This window comes from Arvicola amphibius, chromosome X, assembly GCF_903992535.2.
Source record: "Arvicola amphibius chromosome X, mArvAmp1.2, whole genome shotgun sequence".
NCBI lineage: Eukaryota > Metazoa > Chordata > Mammalia > Rodentia > Cricetidae > Arvicola > Arvicola amphibius.
The window spans coordinates 34242843-34260843 of record NC_052065.1 but is presented as its reverse complement, the minus strand read 5'-3'; the positions used below and the strand labels follow the sequence as shown (position 1 = coordinate 34260843).

General features: G+C 45.7%; 1 pseudogene; it reads right to left on the bottom strand.

Moving 5' to 3' along the window:
- Positions 1 to 714: 714 nt before the first annotated feature.
- On the bottom strand, positions 715 to 10686 carry LOC119804195 (annotated as a pseudogene).
- Between the last annotated feature and the right edge of the window lie 7315 nt (positions 10687 to 18001).

The window sequence follows — 18001 nt, the reverse complement described above, 5'->3', positions numbered from 1 at the left end:
TTTGGTGAATAGTCTTCCTCCACCAAGCCCTCATGCCATGATGTATTGCATTGTCATAGGACCAAAGAAACAGAATGAAAGGAAGTGCTATAGATAAGATGGGGATTTGTAACCACACATTAGCAAAAGCTCTCTAGAAGAGTAAGCGTTCTCAAAACATGGCAGTAGTTGAGTGTTGTGGTGCACATTTGTAATTGAGACAGGGGAGCTGTAAATTCCAAACCAACCTGGGCGACATAGCCACTATTTGATAAAAGTCAGCCAAACAAATAAAATTAACAGTAAAGAGACAGTTGCAGAAAATAGTGGACAAAAGGAAGCGTAGAAGATATGAAAGGACATTTGCCAAACAGGACCTTCAAATGGCAAAGAAGCACATGAAAAAGATGGTTGATGGAATTTGATATTAAGGAAATATAGACTGCAGTCACAATAAGCTAAAACTCCTGCTAGAAGTCCAAACTGAAGAACAGTGACAATACTGGCTGCAGAGAAACTGGAGCACACAAACATGGCAGGTGACAATGGGAGATTAGTCTGGTTAGTCTGACTGAGCCAATAGCTTCCTCCTAAGGAGGGAATGTAGTTCATCCTCGATTCTTTTTAATGAAAGGTTTTGCAGTTTATTGATCCTTTCCTTAGAAATTGGTACCATCATGGCAGATGATGTCATTGCAGAATCTTTCCTTTTTTTACTGTTATCCAGTCCCAAGCTCACTTTTTGCCAGCACTATGGTTGGCCTTTGCTAGTCCCTTGACCTCCATCATTCTGTTCTTATGTTTCCTTTTGCTTTTTTCTTATTCTTTTTGCTGTCTTTTTTATTCTTGTGCAGTTCATGTCTCTCTTATGTCCATGTCTGGGCGTAAATGATCCTGAAGTCAGTTGTCTTGCCACCAACAAAATGGGTTCTGACTTCCAACTACAAAGCTGACATTTGGTGTAGTAGTACTTTCTCAGCAAAACTGCTGTCTCACAAATAATAACACAGAGACTTATTAATTACGAAAGCTTGGCTATTAGCTTAGGCTTGTCCTACTAGCTCTTATTATTTAAATTAGCCTGTCTATATTAATCTAAACTCTGCCACGTGGCTTGATTACCTGTTATCTGTTCTGTATGTCCGACTTCTTCAGAGCCTTCTGGTATCTCCCTGATACTTCCTCTTCCTCTCTCCCCCTGGAAATCCCGCCTATCTCTCCTGCCTAGCTAGTTGCCATTCACCTCTTTATTATTAAGCCAATCACAGTAACACATCTTCTCACAGCGTACAAATATCCCACAAACTATCTGGTGTGGTCATGCACATTTTGCCTAGTCTTCCCAAATTTCTGTCTTTTGTACTATTGCCTTCCCAGGGTGAAGGACATCAGTGACCATCTTTTCCCTCTGAAGTAGATGAGTGGTCATGAACTTCTTGGTCCAGACAGTGGTTAACTGTGTCATTCATGATAGTAATGATCATCAAGTAACCAAGGAGAAAAAGACCAATCTGGCTTCTTAATATTTATACCCATGAAAACATTTATTTTTCTCTAAGGTCTTCTGGTGTAGGACAATTCTGTATTCTGTCAATTATGTTTTAAATAAATGCTGACTGGCCAGTAGTCAGGCAGGAAGTATAGGCAGGACAACCAGACAGGAAGTGTGGGCGGGGGAATGAGAACAGGAATATTCTGGGGAGAAGGAAGCTCTTCCCACATTCCTGTCCAGACACCAAAGAAGCAGGATGTGACCTGCCCTGCTGAAAAAGGTACTGAGCCATGTGGCTAACATAGATAAGAATAATGGGTCAATGTAAGTTATAAGAGTTAATAAGAAGCCTGAGCTAATGGGCCAATCAGTTTATGATTAATGTAGACCCTCTGTGTGATTTTTTTGGGACCTAAAGACTGTGGGAACTGGGCAGGACAGAAACCCCAACTAACAGGCCTTCATATTACAGTCTTCTACCTCCACATTTAAAATTTAAAGTATTAGCTTTAATTTAAAGATTTGTTTTTTGCAGTTTTTGCCCTTTTCTACTCCTCTTCCTTTAGAAAAACTTGTGTGTGACTCCAGCTTGTCTGCTTGATTTAAAATTAGCTAATCTTAGGGACTGCTCACCAATCAATGTCTGTGAGTGACAGTCCTGAAAATATTACTCATCCTTACAAATGACATCTGCCAAGAGGCCAAGACAGGAGCATCCTTCTCTCCATTCTCCACAGAAATGGTTTTTCCAGAGAGCCAGGATTCTCTCACCAGTCCCAAAATCAATTGCCCCAGTCCTGCATCTAGTGAGCACAGTGAAGATGGCAGGTTGCTAAGGTCCAGGGCAAGAAGCAGAAGATGCAGAGTGTGCTCTCTCAGACACAGTCGTATGCACTCAGTGGTAGAGTTCAGAGATACAAGAACCTCAGACACCAACAGATGCAAGATCTTGCCAAGATTCTGAACCTCTGCTACATACAGGTTAAGATCTGGTCCCAAGACTATAGAAGGAAATGGAAAAAAAATGGCAAGAAAGCGAGTGGCCAGGTGACTTGGGAGCTCAGCAACTCCAGGATCCCCAGGTCTGGCATTATTATCCTCTGAGAAGTTGGCAAACACATCTGAAAACCTTCCCATGTAGAGTACCCAATTTCAAAACAGCTTAATTTGCATCAGTCAGATCTGCAATGGCCATTCCTGGAAGACTCAGACCCTGTACACCCAGGCTTGGGACAACCAAGCCCAGAACATCCCATTCCACCATCACTGCAGAGAGTAATTTCCAATCTCATCTGTGCTGCAGGACAAATGTCATCACTGGTTTGGAAGCCATGGTGTAAACATGTGGGGGAAACCCATCCAAATCTAATAGTGTGGATTCGTTTCTATATTCCTTAGCACATACACAGCCTGGTAGTGCGATGAGTACATTGTTCATTTTCAGACAAGCCCAATTCTTTTTTTCCTTCTTTTCTCCCTCCCTCCCTCCCTTTCTCCCTCATTCTTACAAATGTAGTACTTTCTCATCAAGACTGCTGGCTCACATTTCCTTTCTTCCTCTCTTCATTTCTTTTAGGACTTTGGTTTGGTTTGGAAGCCTGTATTTCCTCAACATCCTGCATCTCATTGTGCCTGCTGTGTCATTTTGGTGGTTGGCACATAACTAAATATGACCAAGTAGGTTTCAAAAATCTCTCCTGCTACAGACAGGATGTTTCTGACACCTACAAATTGGTAGGTCTCTTACAAGTTTGGGTGTCTTTAGGTATAGGTGCTAACTCCAAGTGTCTCAAAGGTGTGCAATAAAGGATTAATCATTTCTGTTCTTGGCCAATGAAAAGCTTTATTACTAAAAGACCAGTTGTCAGGTGAAGGGTTAAGTTCTGACATGCTTCATTGATTTACTCTACCCTTGAGGGCTCTGGGCTCCTCTACATCCACTATTTTGTTATTTTAAATGTTTTCAAAAATTACATTCAAGCTAGAACTGGTGGACTCCAGAGGACAAGCACAGCTCTGCCCCAGATCTAGGGAATTTCACCCATGAGTCAACCCTGCTGGGCAGTCAGGTACCATTATAGTGAGTGAGTACAGGGTGGCAAAATGGGAGAGACAGAGAGACAGAGAGACAGAGAGAGAGAGAGAGAGAGAGAGAGAGAGAGAGAGAGAGAGAGAGAGAGAGAGAGAGAGAGAGAGAGAGAGAGCATGATTCATGTGCATTCATGTGTTGGGGAGAGAGGCTGATCTGAAAACACAAGGGAGGTAAGGAACAAGTTGAGATCATAGATGCCCTGCTTGCCACCCAGGGCTGTGGTAATGTCTGGGCCTGAACTACTGACAAGAGCCATGACTTGGTTCGTGACTCTGGTGCATCTGTGGGGATCTGTGTTGATGTCAGTAGCTCCTGTTACCACCGAGGACCTTGTGGACACCTGCAGTCTGGGTCACTACCTGTGACCAAGTTGATGTCTAAGGGATGTGCCCCTACAGGGCCATGCCAATCCAGGATTCCTATGCTGCCACCAGTACCATGGTGACATCCGGTCCAGACTGATGCCAGGGTTCATGTCTGGGTCTGTAACCCTTCTGTAGCTGGGTTCTGAGTTGAAATCCATGGCTCTTGTTGCCATTGAGGGCTACGCAGAGTCCAGGCCAACACCTGAGACCATGTTGTTCTTAGAGGGTCAAGCTGCCACCAAGGCTATACAAGCCTGGGTGGCCAATGCTGCCACTCAGGACCATGGCGTCATCTGTTCCTGAACTGTGCCTGTAAGTCTTGTCTGGGTCTGTGACCCTACTGCAGGCAGGGTCTGTGTCAATGACAGTGGACTGGATCTTGTTACCATCAAAAGTTGAGGGATATCTGATTGGCATTTAGAGGCCATGCAATCTGCAGTGCCAACAAGGGCCATGGTGACAACTGGTCCCAAGGGTTACCAAGGACCATGTCTGGGTCTGTGGTATTATCACAGCCTGAGTCTATACTGATGATGACTATGGCTCATATTGCCACCAAAGGCCACACTGATGCCCAGGATCTGGGCCTTCACCTGTGGCCATCTTGGTGCCTAAGGGCTGTGCTGCTGCCAGGCTCATATATAGACCTGAGTAACATGTGTTGCCCCCCAGGGCCAGGGCATTGTATATGCCTGAGCTGTAGCCAGGACCACCTCTGGTTCCATGGCCCTGCTGCAAACAGGACCTGTGCTAATGGCCAAGACTTCTGTCACCATCAAAGGCATTGCAGATGCCCGGAACCTGGGCCCAGACCCAGGGTCATGTGGGGGTTTAAGGATCACACTGCCATTGGGTTCATGCCAACTTAAGTTACCTGCATTGCCAACCGGGACCATGCTGAAATCCGAGCTCAGGCTGCTGCCAAGAACCATGTCTGGGTCCATGGTCCAGCACAACTGGTGTCTATAGTGATATTTATAGCCCACATCCTTCGCACCACTAAGGGCCACATGGACATCAGGGGCCTGGGCTGCCACCTAGGGCCAGGTTAGTGCTCAAGTTTAAGCCTCTGCCAGAGCCATGAAGATCTGAGTAGCCTATGCTGCCACCCAGGGCATGGTGTCATACAGGCCTGGGCTGCTGCCAGGGCCCGTGTCTGGGTCCCTGGCCCCACCACAGCCACAGTCTGTGTTGATATCCATGGCTACTGTTACCTGCCCCTCACTACTGGCAGCATTAGGGATAACTGACCCTGCCCCTCATCAATTGCACCAGTCTGGAGAGAGCAGTCCGTGGACCGCCCAAGGGCAGCACAGTAGAGCTGTCTCTGCTGGCAGGGGTGGGGGTGTGCTGGACCTGAATACACAGAGTGGGAGAGCTGGCCCCATGGTCTGTCATGCGGTGGCATAGGTGAGGCAGAGATACCCCCTTGCTCCTCGCCCCTCACCACCTACTGTAGGCCGGAAAAACTGGTCCCAGGGTCAAGAGAGTGGAAAAGCTGATCCTGCCCCTCACTGGCTGCAGCACTCAGGAAAGTTGGCCTTGCACCTAGCCTGGGCAGCATAGTAGAGCTGACCCCATTGACAGAGGCGCAGGTGATTAGAGGTACAGATGATCCAGTGCAGCAAATGTGCATGGGAGATCTCTCCCTAACCTTCATCTGCCATATGGTGGAATGGGGAAGAGAGAGATGACCTCCTCTCTCCCACGCTGTTTACTGCCTTTGGTGGGTGGGAGAGCTGGCCCTGAGAGTTGGAGAACTGGCACTGTCCCCACCAGCAGCAGCACTCAGGAGAAAAGGTCCTGCACCTCTCTTGGGCAACACAATAGAGCTGACCCTGCTGACAGGGGTGCAGGTGAGTAGGCCCGGAGGACATGATAGTGGAACAACTGACCCTGTCCCCCCCTTGTCTGCCATGTGGTGGCATGGGTGAGGAAAAAAATATCCTCCCTCACCTCACCCTTTGCCACCCGTGGCAGGTGAGAGAGCTGACCCCAGGGCCATGAGAGTGCGAGAATTAACTCTGCCCCTCACCAGCTGCAGTACATGGGAGAGTGGGCATGACACTTTGCCTGGGCAGCACACCAGAGCTGACCCTATTGGTGGGGGCACAGGTGAGCAGGGCCTTAGGCATGAGAGCAGGAGAGCTGCCCCAGCCTCCTCCCCTTATGTCATGGAATGGCAAGGGTAAGGGAAATATGCCCTCCCCTCAACTCCTTGCCCCCTGCAACAGGTGGGAGAGCTGACTTCAGGAACATGAGAACAGAAGACCTGGCCCTTCTCCTCAGCAAGTGCAGCAATCCAGAGAGCAGGCCTTGCACCTCACCTGAGCAAAACAGTAGAGCTGGCCCTGGTGCTGTGAGTGCAGATGAGCTGGACCAAGTGTGTGAGAGAGCAAGAGAACTGGACCTGGCCCTTGCTGTCTGCTCCACTGGGTGAGCAAGCCAGGGCAGTGCTGGAGAGCTTACCTGGGTGGTGACAATGAGGGAAGTTGACAGGCTGACCATCCCAGCTACCACCCAGGCCCAGAACCAGGACTATGAGATAACCCACCTAACAGGGTTCAATTAAGGGTGCCATGAATAGCTAAAGGTGGGCTAAAAATCTGAGAGTAAAGATCTGAGGGGTAAGAAATCTACTCACAACAGGTTCTGTCTATCCATGTTTCTTTATTCTTTTCTCTTCAATCCATCATTTCTCATTGTTCCTTCTTATTCTCCCTTGTTATACATGGTTCTCAGTTCTACATCATTCTACCCATTACAAACATTCCCAGTCATATATACCCTTAAAATAAGCAATTCCTGAACCCTAGCAGGTTTCAGGCCAGAATTCTTGCTCCATAGACAATCAGACAATCAGATAAGGGTTTTCACACACACACACACACACACACACACACAAACACAGATCCAAGGGAGCAGCTAGTACACATCTGGTGCACTGGAAAAAGTTAGTTAAGAAAGGAATTAAATCACCAGGGATTCTAGAGGGAAGGTTAGTGTGCTGTGCTACATTTTTAGGTGGTAAATAAAAGGTTAAAGGGTTTATTTTCAATAAAATTATGAATAGGGCATGGATTGCTTAAATCAGTGCGTCACTTTTTTTCTCCCAGTATATGAAAAGAATCAGGTAACCAGGCAACCTACATAAGCAATACAGGAAGAAGCTGATGGCTCTTGATCAGATAGTACATATACCGGACACTGCAGTTTCTACAGGCCTAGGTCTGGAGTGAGACTTAACTGCTCTAAGCAAAAAAGAGACCCAGGCCTCTAAATGATTAGTTCCAGGCTGTTCTGTTATCAGCCGGTCTGATCACAGGTGTTGTGAGTTGCAGTTAATTATCTCTTCTGCTGTCCTTGACAGTCCTGACCTAAAGTCACCAGTAAGCTGAGGTGAAAGTGAGCACAAGGAGTTAAGAATCTTTTGAGTGGGATAAAACCAGAGCAGCAACTTAGGCAGGTAGTAATTCTCTATCCTTGGAGATCTGTGAATATCTTAAGTGAAATGCTCTATGCCTGGACCCTAAGCCCTGACCAAATGCCTGCTGATAAAGATAATTGCAGGAAGGCAGATCTCTGCGCTTACCTAGGAGAGAGGAATGAGGCCTGGCAGAGGGAAACTGTTCTGAACTGGGAATTAATTTCCAAATATGTAACAGAAAGGGAGTTCAGCTACAGTGAAAAATCTACAGCAAAGACACTTATTCACAAAGCAATAACTCCAAAAGCCTTGCTTTTTAGTAGCCTTTACCAGATCCCTTGGTTCTGATAAGTTGCTTGTGAAAAGATGACTGAGCAATTGCTTTATAATGTTGAGTTTGTAGCACCCACCCTAACTCCTACCTCATCTATGAACTGGTAGAGCCTGTGGAGGGGCCAGACCTGCAGTCCCAAAGGTGCAGGATCTCCATGACACAGGGCAACATTAGAATATCCAAGAGTAGTCCCAGTGATGGCCCAGTGAGGAGAATCCAGAGGCCTCGAACCAGACCAATGATTCATTGCAATGAACACTTATAAATAAAGATGTAAAAACTAAAAGGTACACCGTGTGACTCACTGGGCCACACTACAGCTTCCATGTCGAAATTTGTTGTTATTGTTGGTCTATTTGTTTGTTTTGTTTTTTGACTTTACTTTTAAATTTTGTTTTGGGGGACAGGTTGCAAAGGCAGAGGGCGGAAGCAAGAGAACAGGGAGATGAGTGGGATCTGGGTGCATGATGTGCAATCCACAAAAAAATCAATACAAAGTTTTTTTAATTACATTCAATTAATTATTACATGTGTTGGGGTAGGCATGTGGGGATCAGAAGATAATTCTGGAGAGTCAATTTACTTCTTCCATCATTTGAGTCCTGCGGTTTGAACTCAGCTTGCTAGGCTTGGCAACAAACCCCGTTACCTATTGCCCTTCTTGCCAACCCTGCTTGTTCAACTTGTTTCAAAAGAAGACTTTGAAAATGATGTTTTAAACTTGACTGTATTGTGATGAATCGGTACTGGTTTGCCTGAAATACAGTTGAATGAATTACAAATCTGACCTTGAGAAGAGGAGAACTTTGGGCTTTGAATTTGAAGGCTGCCATCGATGAGTACAGGAGATAAAAACTGGTTGGGCAGTTTTAGGCTGTCTTGGCAAACATTCTTGTCTTTGTCCTTAGCCAGAAGCCAAGGCCTCGGTTCTGTCCTGGGCAGAGGCCAGACATTCCAAATGTATTTGGGGGCTCTGGCTTCTGGTCTGGTTTCTCCTTATATGTCCTCTTTTGCATAGCTGCCTGGAAGCTGTACTTGATGATGTGACCAAATCTCCAGTTCAGACACCCATCCTTTTTGGTGAACAGCTTTGGAATTTGATCTCTAGATTTTCAGAGACAGCTTACATACATTAGAATGTTAGAAGTGACACTATTAATCTTGAGACTTTGTAACTGCTGTCTTAATGCTATCTCCTCTTGGTTATAGTCAACCTGCTGCATCCTTAATCTATCTGGATGGCTCCCTTTGATTCCACTTCGAAGGCCTGACAGCTAACAAGAGTAGAGACCCTAAACCTTTCCATGTCCCGCTTTCAGTTCATCTCCTAAGTTATTTTAGAGCCTCAACTTGTTAAAATTTTTCACTTGAAAATTTTAATTTATTTGTCTGCTTAGAAATTTGCACTATCATAGTTGATGAAGTCACCCCAGAATATTTCTTTTGTTTTCTACCAACACCAACATTGGCCTTTGCAGTCTTCCTGGCCTTCCTCATTCTTTTCCCATGTTACGTTCACTATTTTCCTGAGGCCTTTTTCCTCTCATAAAAGTCATGTCATGCAAGTCTGTGTTTAAGCTCATTTTTTTTTTTTGCCTAATCCAAAGGATCGCCGATTATGCCAAAGCCAGTCATCTTGTCACCACCCAAATTATTTCTGAATCCAAATGCAAAGATGACATCTGGTGTGGTTTTGTACACTTTAGCTAGCTTTTTCTAAAATTCTATCTTTGGTATTGTTGCCTCCCCAGGATAGTGGACATCAGTGATCATTTATTGCCTCTGAACTAGATAGTCATGAACTTCTTGGTCAGGATCCTCACTGTGTCATTCTTGATGGTGTGTTGCGGGGGGGGGGGAGGGGGCTAAAAACTGCCAAGGGACCTCAATTCTTGGTGTGGGTCGGTGTTATAAGAATTAGATTCAAAAAAAAAAAAAAAGAATTAGATTCGGAGGCTACTGAAGATGAATCGCTCCCTTATGATCTGCTTTGGTCACACTTCCTGTTTCCCTGGTAACACTAGAAAGGGAAGCTTCATACTTTCCCTTTAGGATTTAAAATACCATATGAAAAGATGGGAGTGTCAGGGCTTTACTGAGGCTCATTCAGGGAAAGTTATTTTCTCCTCGTCAGAGGAATGGAATTTGAGTTCTACCTCTGATCCTGAGACCCAGAGACAAGACACTTTGATTTGCTCCAAAGATAATATTATAATATTATATGCTATTATTGTCTTCTCCCTTAAGAGTTAATCCAACTGAGCCTGTCAATCACCTGGCCAGGAGATCATGCCTCAAGAAAGCTGATTCATCAAAGGGCATGGTAAGGAGATAGAAAGAACAATTTGAAGTAATGTACATACATTTCCCAGAAGCCTGTCCTCTGGTGTAGCTGTTCACAGAGTTTCTCCTATGCACCACTAAGCCTGCCTTGCTTAAAAAGCATAACTCCCCCTCATCTCTAGTTCTTTTAGGATACTGGCCAAAAGCCTAAGCATCTTTCCCTGACACTGGGTTTTCTTGCTTGCTCTCTGAAATTCCTTTTATTTGCCATGCTAACTTTCACTAATGAGCATGCCAACTTTCTTGAACTCTGACTCTTCCTTCACTTGGTAGCTGGCAAGATTGCAGCTCACCTGCCTTGTTGTGTTTCTTTTAAATTCTAATAAAATGGCCATTGAGCTTCCTTCTCAGTCTGTTTTAAAATTCTTTTATTAAGGAGACTAAGAATCCAAATGGGACCCCAATTTCCCCAGTAGCACTGAATCAAGTGTCTTGGCTGGAAGCCATAGCCTCAGCATTAGTAGGTTCCCTTCTCTCCAGGCAGCCCCCCAGGTGACCTGGCCCTACTTCGTAGGTCTGCAGGGTCTCTAGAGCAGCAGCTTGGTGCTTTCTGGCATCAGTCTTCACATTTGTCTGCTGAGGGTTATGTCTTCTGCCTGAAAACCATTCCTGTGGTGGCAACAGAGATAGTCTGGTGCAAGCAAACAGAGGCATGGGGAAGGATGACTCTAGGTGAGATGGACGCTAATTGCTTCCCACTTGGGGTGATTTCCTACCGGATTTGTGCAGCACTGGTGGCAGTGTGTGAGCGTGTGTGTGTGTGTGTGTGTGTGTGTGTGTGTGTGTGTGCGTGCGCGCGTGGAGTAGACCCTGGGACTCTAGACCGGCTTGGATTTGCGAAAAAGGAGAAAGGGGATGCAAAAGGAATAGGGAGAGATATTAACTGGTGAAAAGGACTTGGGAAGGAGACTGCTTCCTAGCACCAACAACCCCCCACTGCTGGCTCCTGAATCTTGTCATTTTGAGATGCCATTTAGGCATTTATGGGACCTGAACCAAGTAGTGGCAAGTCGCAGCGCTCAGAGACCTGAGAGTTTTGACCTTCCCTCAAGTCCCAATTCCTCTGCACGCATATAGGAAAATGGAGTCGATGACCCTGCAAATGCCACAATCATCAAACCCCCAAATGTTCGGTTCTTCTTGGCACCTCCTTTTAGAACCAGAATGTAGAGAAAGCTGCTTCATTCCAGAGGTTTCTGTCCGGAGGTTTCCGGGCGACAGCTCCAGATTAACTCCCACTGCTGAAGTACCCAGAGGGGTCTGGAGCCTTGGCTCAGCTGGCCAGCCATTCCGGGCTTCTCTTGGTCTGTCCATTCCCTCTAGGCCTAGTGACACCACCCAGTTCCGCAAAGACGTTCACGGGAGAGGACTTTGAAAGTAACACGCGGGAGGGCTCGAAGGGGCAGGGTGGGGAATGGACAGGAGAAAGCCCTGGAGACGCAAAATGGAGGAGGGGCGGAGAGAGGGGACCAGAAACTGGGGGGGGGGGGGGGGTGCGGCGTGAACGGCAGGGGGCGACAGAGACCGCTTTAGGCCAAGGCCAAACTCCGCAGCGGCGAGGGCGTGGCCAAGCAGTCTGCAGTCCCAGGGAGGGGCTTCCTCCCCGACTCGCCCTGCAGTGGTAGCGACAATTCTGCCGGCCTAAGCACCACGACCAGGTTCTGCTTTTGCTACGCGGAGTAACCTTCTGTTCCCTTTCCCATCTCTTAACACCTTCTCCACCTACTTTTCCATTCTCGTCTTCTCTTGATAAATATAGGTAGATAGATGATAGATATTAATTGGTGATAGATAGTTGAAAGGTATTTAAAAATACTTGTATTTGTAAAAGAGGAAACTTGAATTTCAAGCATCATGTGGAAAAATTTGGACTAAGAAATTAAGGAAACCCATAGTCTCTCTAGAATGCTATGAAACCATTAAAATATTACGAACACTTTGTAACAGCATAGGAAGATTTTTTTTATTAAAAAATTTCCACTTCCTCCCGCCTCCCCTCCCCCTCCCTCTACAGTCCGAAGAGCAGTCAGGCTTCCCTGCCCTGTTGGGAGTCCAAGGTCCTCCCGCCTCCATCCAGGTCTAGGAAGATGAGCATTCAAACAGGCTAGGCTCCCACAAAGCCAGTACATGCAGTAGAATCAAAACCCAGTGCCATTGTCCTTGGCATCTCAGCAGCCCTCATTGTCCTCCATGTTCAGGGAGTCCGGTTTTATCCCATGCTTTTTCAGACCCAGTCCAGCTGGCCTTGGTGAGATCCCATTATATCAGCCCCACGTCTCAGTGGGTGGGTGCACCACTCAGGGTCCTGACTTCCTTGCTCATGTTCTCCCTCCTTCTGCTCCTCATTAGGACCTTGGGAGCTCAGTCCAGTGCTCCAATGTGGGTCTCTGTCTCTATCTCCATCCATCACCAGATGAAGGTTCTATGGTGATATGCAAGATATTCATCAGTATGGCTATTGGATCAGGCCATTTCAGGTTCCCTCTCCTCAGCTGTCCAAGGAACTAGCTGGGGACATCTCCCTGGACACCTGGGAATCCCACTGGAGTCAAGTTTCTTGCCAACCCTAAAATATATAAAAGATATAAACTTCCCTGCTCCCATATCCACCCTTCCTTTATCCCAACCATCTCATTCCCCCAAGCTCTCCCCATCCTCCCCTTCTCACTTTTCTCTCCCCATCTCCTTTTACCCCCATCCCACCCCACCCCCAAGTTCCCAATTTTTGCCTGTCAATCTTGTCTACTTCCAATATCCAGGAGGATAACTATATGTTTTTCTTTGGGTTCATCTTCTTAATTAGCCTCTCTAGGATCACAAATCATAGGCTCAATGTACTTTATTTATGGCTAGAAACAAATTATGAGTGAGTACATCCCATACTCATCTTTTTGGGTCTGGGTTACCTCACTCAGGATAGTGTTTTCTATTTCCATCCATTCACATGCAAAATTCAAGATGTCATTGTTTTTTAATGCTGAGTAGTACTCTATATATTCCACAGTTTCTTCATCCATTCTTCCACTGAAGGGCATCTAGGTTGTTTCCAGGTTCTGGCTATTACAAATAATGCTGCTATGAACATAGTTGAACAAATGCTTTTGTAATGTGATAGGGCATCTTTTGGGTATATTGCCAAGAGTGGTATTGCTGGGTCCTGGAGTAGGTTGATCCCGAACTTCCTGAGAAACCGTCACATTGATTTCCAAAGTGGTTGCACAAGTTTGCATTCCCATCAGCAATGGATGAGCATGAGTGTACCCCTTACTCCACAACCTCTCCAGCAAAGGCTATCATTGGTGTTTTTGATTTTAGCCATTCTAACAGGTGTAAGATGTTATCTCAAAGTTGTTTTGATTTGCATTTCCCTGATTGCTAAGGAGGTTGAGCATGCCCTTAAGTGTCTTTTGGCCATTCGAACTTCTTCTGTTGAGAATTCTCTATTCAGTTCAGTGCCCCATTTTTTAATTGGGTTAATTAGCATTTTAAAGCCTAGTTTCTTGAGTTCTTTATATATTTTGGAGATCAGACCTTTGTCTGTTGCGGGGTTGGTGAAGATCTTCTCCCAGTCAGTAGGTTGCCTTTTTGTCTTAGCAGCACAGGAAGATTATTTTAAAATTCTATTAAAGTATAAAAGCAGGTGGTGGTGGCATAGCCCTTTAATTCTAGCACTCAGGAGACAGAGGCAAGCGAATCTCTGGAGTTCGAGGTCAACTTCACAGACAAACCTTGTCTTGAACCCCAGCCCCCAAAGAGGGTGGGGAATGCAGGGTACACACAGATCTCCTTATAAAAATGTCATCTACACAAAGAAAAGTGATAGAAAGCTTAATATAGTTTATCACTCCTATAATCCTCTACCTAGGGAGACTAAGGCAGGAGGATCACAAATTCCTGGCCAGCCTGGGCTATATAATGATATCTAGGCTGACCTGGGCTACAGAGACCCTGGACAGTACTTGAATTGTGTCAGGTATCACATACAATGCAAAAATGATTTAAAGTGTTTCAGAGGATGCATGTAGGCCACAGCAAGCATTATAACTTTCTATATAACAAGAGATTTGAGGCTCCTAGAACCCATTCCCTATGGACTGTACCCCTCGGCCTTAGGATTCAAATTTGCAGCAGTATGCTCTTTTACTTTATGAGTTTTTGATCATGAGTTGACATTTGTACTTTTTATTTTAATATTTTTATAGCTATTTTATTGATTCTTTGGAAATTTTCACATCATGCACCCCAATTACACTAATTTCCCAGTGTTGGGAACTGCAGAACCTCAGACCTTGACCTTTCTATGACCCTTTGCCTGCTGGAGTGAACAGCTGGTTTTCCTGTGCTTGCAGCTGCTCTGAGCACAAGACCCTCATGAATTCCTGATGGCAGGCAAGTGGTTTCTGGTGGGTTTGCAGCTGAAAATCGCAAGAGCTGGGGCATGGCCATTAGTTAAGGAGAATCCTATATAAGCTGCTCTGAAACACAATAAAATTGGCATTCTTGTTTCAATAATGACCCGAGTCTCTGTGTGTTTTTCAATCTTCAGCCCCTTGCCCAATTCGCGAACTGTCCCGTAGTGCAGGCGCTACAGCTAGGTAGTGTAAATCTGTAGGTTAGCTTTTGCTAGTCTGAAATAGATCATTATAACCTTAACTTTTTATTACTATGCAAAATATATTTTAAAGCAGGGTTGAATCACATAGACAGTATGTTGTAATAGATCTAACCTTATATTGTTTATCATCATTTAAAAGTATATACCAATTTAAAATATTTGAAACTTGTTTTCCTTGTATAGGAGATACAATGAACAGAGTTTATTGATACTGTTTAAAATATTTTAAACAATAATTATATGAACATATATGCACAGTTGGAATTTAAGTTGCATATATAGATACACATAGAGAGTTAAAGCTAACTTGTATTTACAGAGATAGGGTTAAATCAAAAGTCACATGCATACTTAGTGAAAAGAAGCTGGCTTTTTCATCTTTGACTCACAATTTGTAACAAACAGACATGGCATTGAGAGAGAGAGAGAGAGAGAGAGAGAGAGAGAGAGCAAGAGAGAGAGAATGAAAGAAATTGGAAAATCAAAGCCGCCAGTGAATGAGAAAGCAGATTTGTTGTAGGTGGGAGAGACAAGATCCACTGTAGCCGTGGGGTTCCTGCGTGAGAGTAGGGTCCCTGCATGAAGAGGATGCTGTGGTGGGTCCTGCCTAAAAGCATGGCCATGTGCAAGCATGCCACATGCATCAGAATCAGCATAACAGGAAATTAGAGGCAGAGACATAAGTAAAAGATGAGACAAGATAAAGCATAAAGGTATCTTGTGAAAGGTCATGGAAGAGCTCTGGCTGTGGTGGCAGCCTGCTGCCAGTTCTGTTTGTCTAGGGGCAGAACCTCAGGAGTCTGTGACTCCTCTCTGTCCCAGTTGCCACCTGGGGCTGAGTGGCTCAGGGGCAGTAGTCATGTGGCTACCCTTAGCAAAGACGGCAGTTAAGACATCTGACCTGTCCTTAGCTAAGATGGCACCTACTCACATGTTGTAACTCCTCCCATTTACACATCTGCTGGCAGAAGATAGAAAAGTCCTGTAAAAATTTGGGATATGGTTTTGTTGCCTTGTTTCCAATGGGTGAGGCAGAAAGATGCTAGCTAGCACAGGTCGTTAATTCATTCATCAACAAAATAACAGGGTTTCGTGAGGGCACAAAACCCGAAGGACTCAGTCTGAAAAGGCACAAAGCTGAAAGCATAAAGCCAAATTAGGGCCATATCACAAAGGCACAATATCAAAGGCACAAAGCTGAAGTAGGGCCATAGCCCAAAAGGACCTGTAGGTCTGAGAAGCGAAGGCGCTGCTCAATGAGAACAGTGCTAGGGCACTAGGCCTGAAAGTGTCACTCATGGGAAGTTTGCCAGAGGTGATAGTAGGTGAAAGGGACAAGATGTAGTCCTGGTGGTGGTGGCTGGGGGGAGGGGAACTCACCCATTGTAGCTGGTATTGTGCAGAGTATCCCAGCAGATGGGGAGTTGGATAGTGGTCTGTCAGTCTGTGTATAGGATCCCTGAGTGTCTCAGGCCAGGAGGGAACATGGAGAGAATCTGGTTGAGTCAGGCACCAAAGTTATGATTATGGCTAATTAGGACTTTGGCAGGTGATAGCCATGGGCAGGAGACATATATACCATGCAGACAGAGCCTGAGTGCAGAGTTAATTGATAGAAGGGTGAAGGAGAGGAAAGAGAGAGAGAAACAGAGAGAAAAGGAGAGAGGGAGGGAGAAAGAGAGAGGGAAAGACCAGCTTGCCTCTTCAGAAGAGCAGCGGGAATAGGGAGCAGGAACAGGCAGGGCTTGTCTCGTAAAGGGGCCTTTGCACCTGCACACAGTCAGGGAATACTTGCCATGTGCAGAGGGGTGACACATTGTGCCAGGTTCCCAAGGGGCAGGGCCAAAGTGTGCCTGAATACTAACAGAGCCTCTCAGAACTTCCCTTTTCACTCCGTTCTTACAAAAGCAGTGAGTCTCACTCACTTTCCCAATCATTTTACTTTTCCAGTAGATGGGCATGGAAGGGTGAATGCAAGGAGGCAAGACATATTTTCCTAGGAAAACAACATTAGGCAATTTAATGGTAAAGACAAGAATTGCTCAGAATGAGTCCTGGATTCTTTTTACAATAGATTTTTTAAACTTCTCATTCATTTTGTCCTGATCATTTGCCCAGGGAGAAACCTAAAAAGTACAATACAACCCCTTGTTGTTGATAATCACATTAGGAATGTGTGCATCACAGGAAACAGGGGCTGAGAGGCTACTAGTCCCTTAGTATGAACTATAACTAATCTATAAACAGAACACAAGTCAACAGTGAAGAGATATCTCCAAGAAGAGTCTCAAGTCTGATACATGGGGAGTGGGTACTGTTATGCCCAGGTCACAGAGTCCCCCCAAAACCAACTAGAATACCGAGTCCTATATGTAAAAGCAAAGAGCCTTTATTCTTACACAAGTTTCCAAACTCTGACTCTCCATGTGTCCAACAAATTGGCACAATCAGAGAACCCCGAGCTCAGTTGGAGTGGAGCTTTTATAATAGCAGAGGTTGGGGTGAGGGATTTCTAAGGTTCAGGACTCCTGGTTAACTTACATTTGTCTAGGGGTGTCCTGGTGAAAAGCGAAGGGTGTGTGCTGGCAGGGTGTGATCCTATCTACAATGGTTGGAATGTTAGAAATTTCCTTTAGATGGTCTGTTTCTGGATGGTGCCTGGGTGGTCTCAGTTTGAGGTCTTTCTTAGAATCAGGTATTACCTTAGGATAAACTACTGACGTTATTCTTTTGGTTGGCCCTTTAAGGGGCAAGCCACGCCCACTCCCAGCGACACCTCCCCCACCCCTCTCGCAGCCATCTTGAATCTCTTCTCTTTCCCTGCCCTTGGCATGTGCACGCGTGTCTATCTCTCTGTCCCTCTCTCTCTCTCTCTCTCCTTTCTCTTCTCTCTTTCTCTCCTCTAAGTAATAAATGTCCAGTTCTACGCCTGCCTACTGTGTCTATATGCCTTTTACCCACCGCATGTCCAAACCTCCCCCACCCTCCCCCACCCCACCCCCCCCCCCCCGCCCCCGCTCGCTACATGGCGGGACCAGCTCACCCGGGATGAGCCACTGCTCATAAACCACCTGGGGATCTTGGGCGACCCGCTGGGGACCCATGAGTCTCTGCCTTGGGACTGGCTGCTCCTGGAGCCTGCTGCCTGCCAACAGCTGCCGCCTGGGACTTTATAGCATGTTTTAAAAAGAACAACAGCTGAGACTTAGGTCTCTATTGTCTGTTTGCTTGTTTTCAGATAGGCACTTGCTAACTTGCCCAGGCAGGTCTGGTACTCATTATGTATTTTAGACCAAACTTGCACTCCTCTTGCCTGACTACAAGAATATAGATGTTTACCATTACACCTGGCTT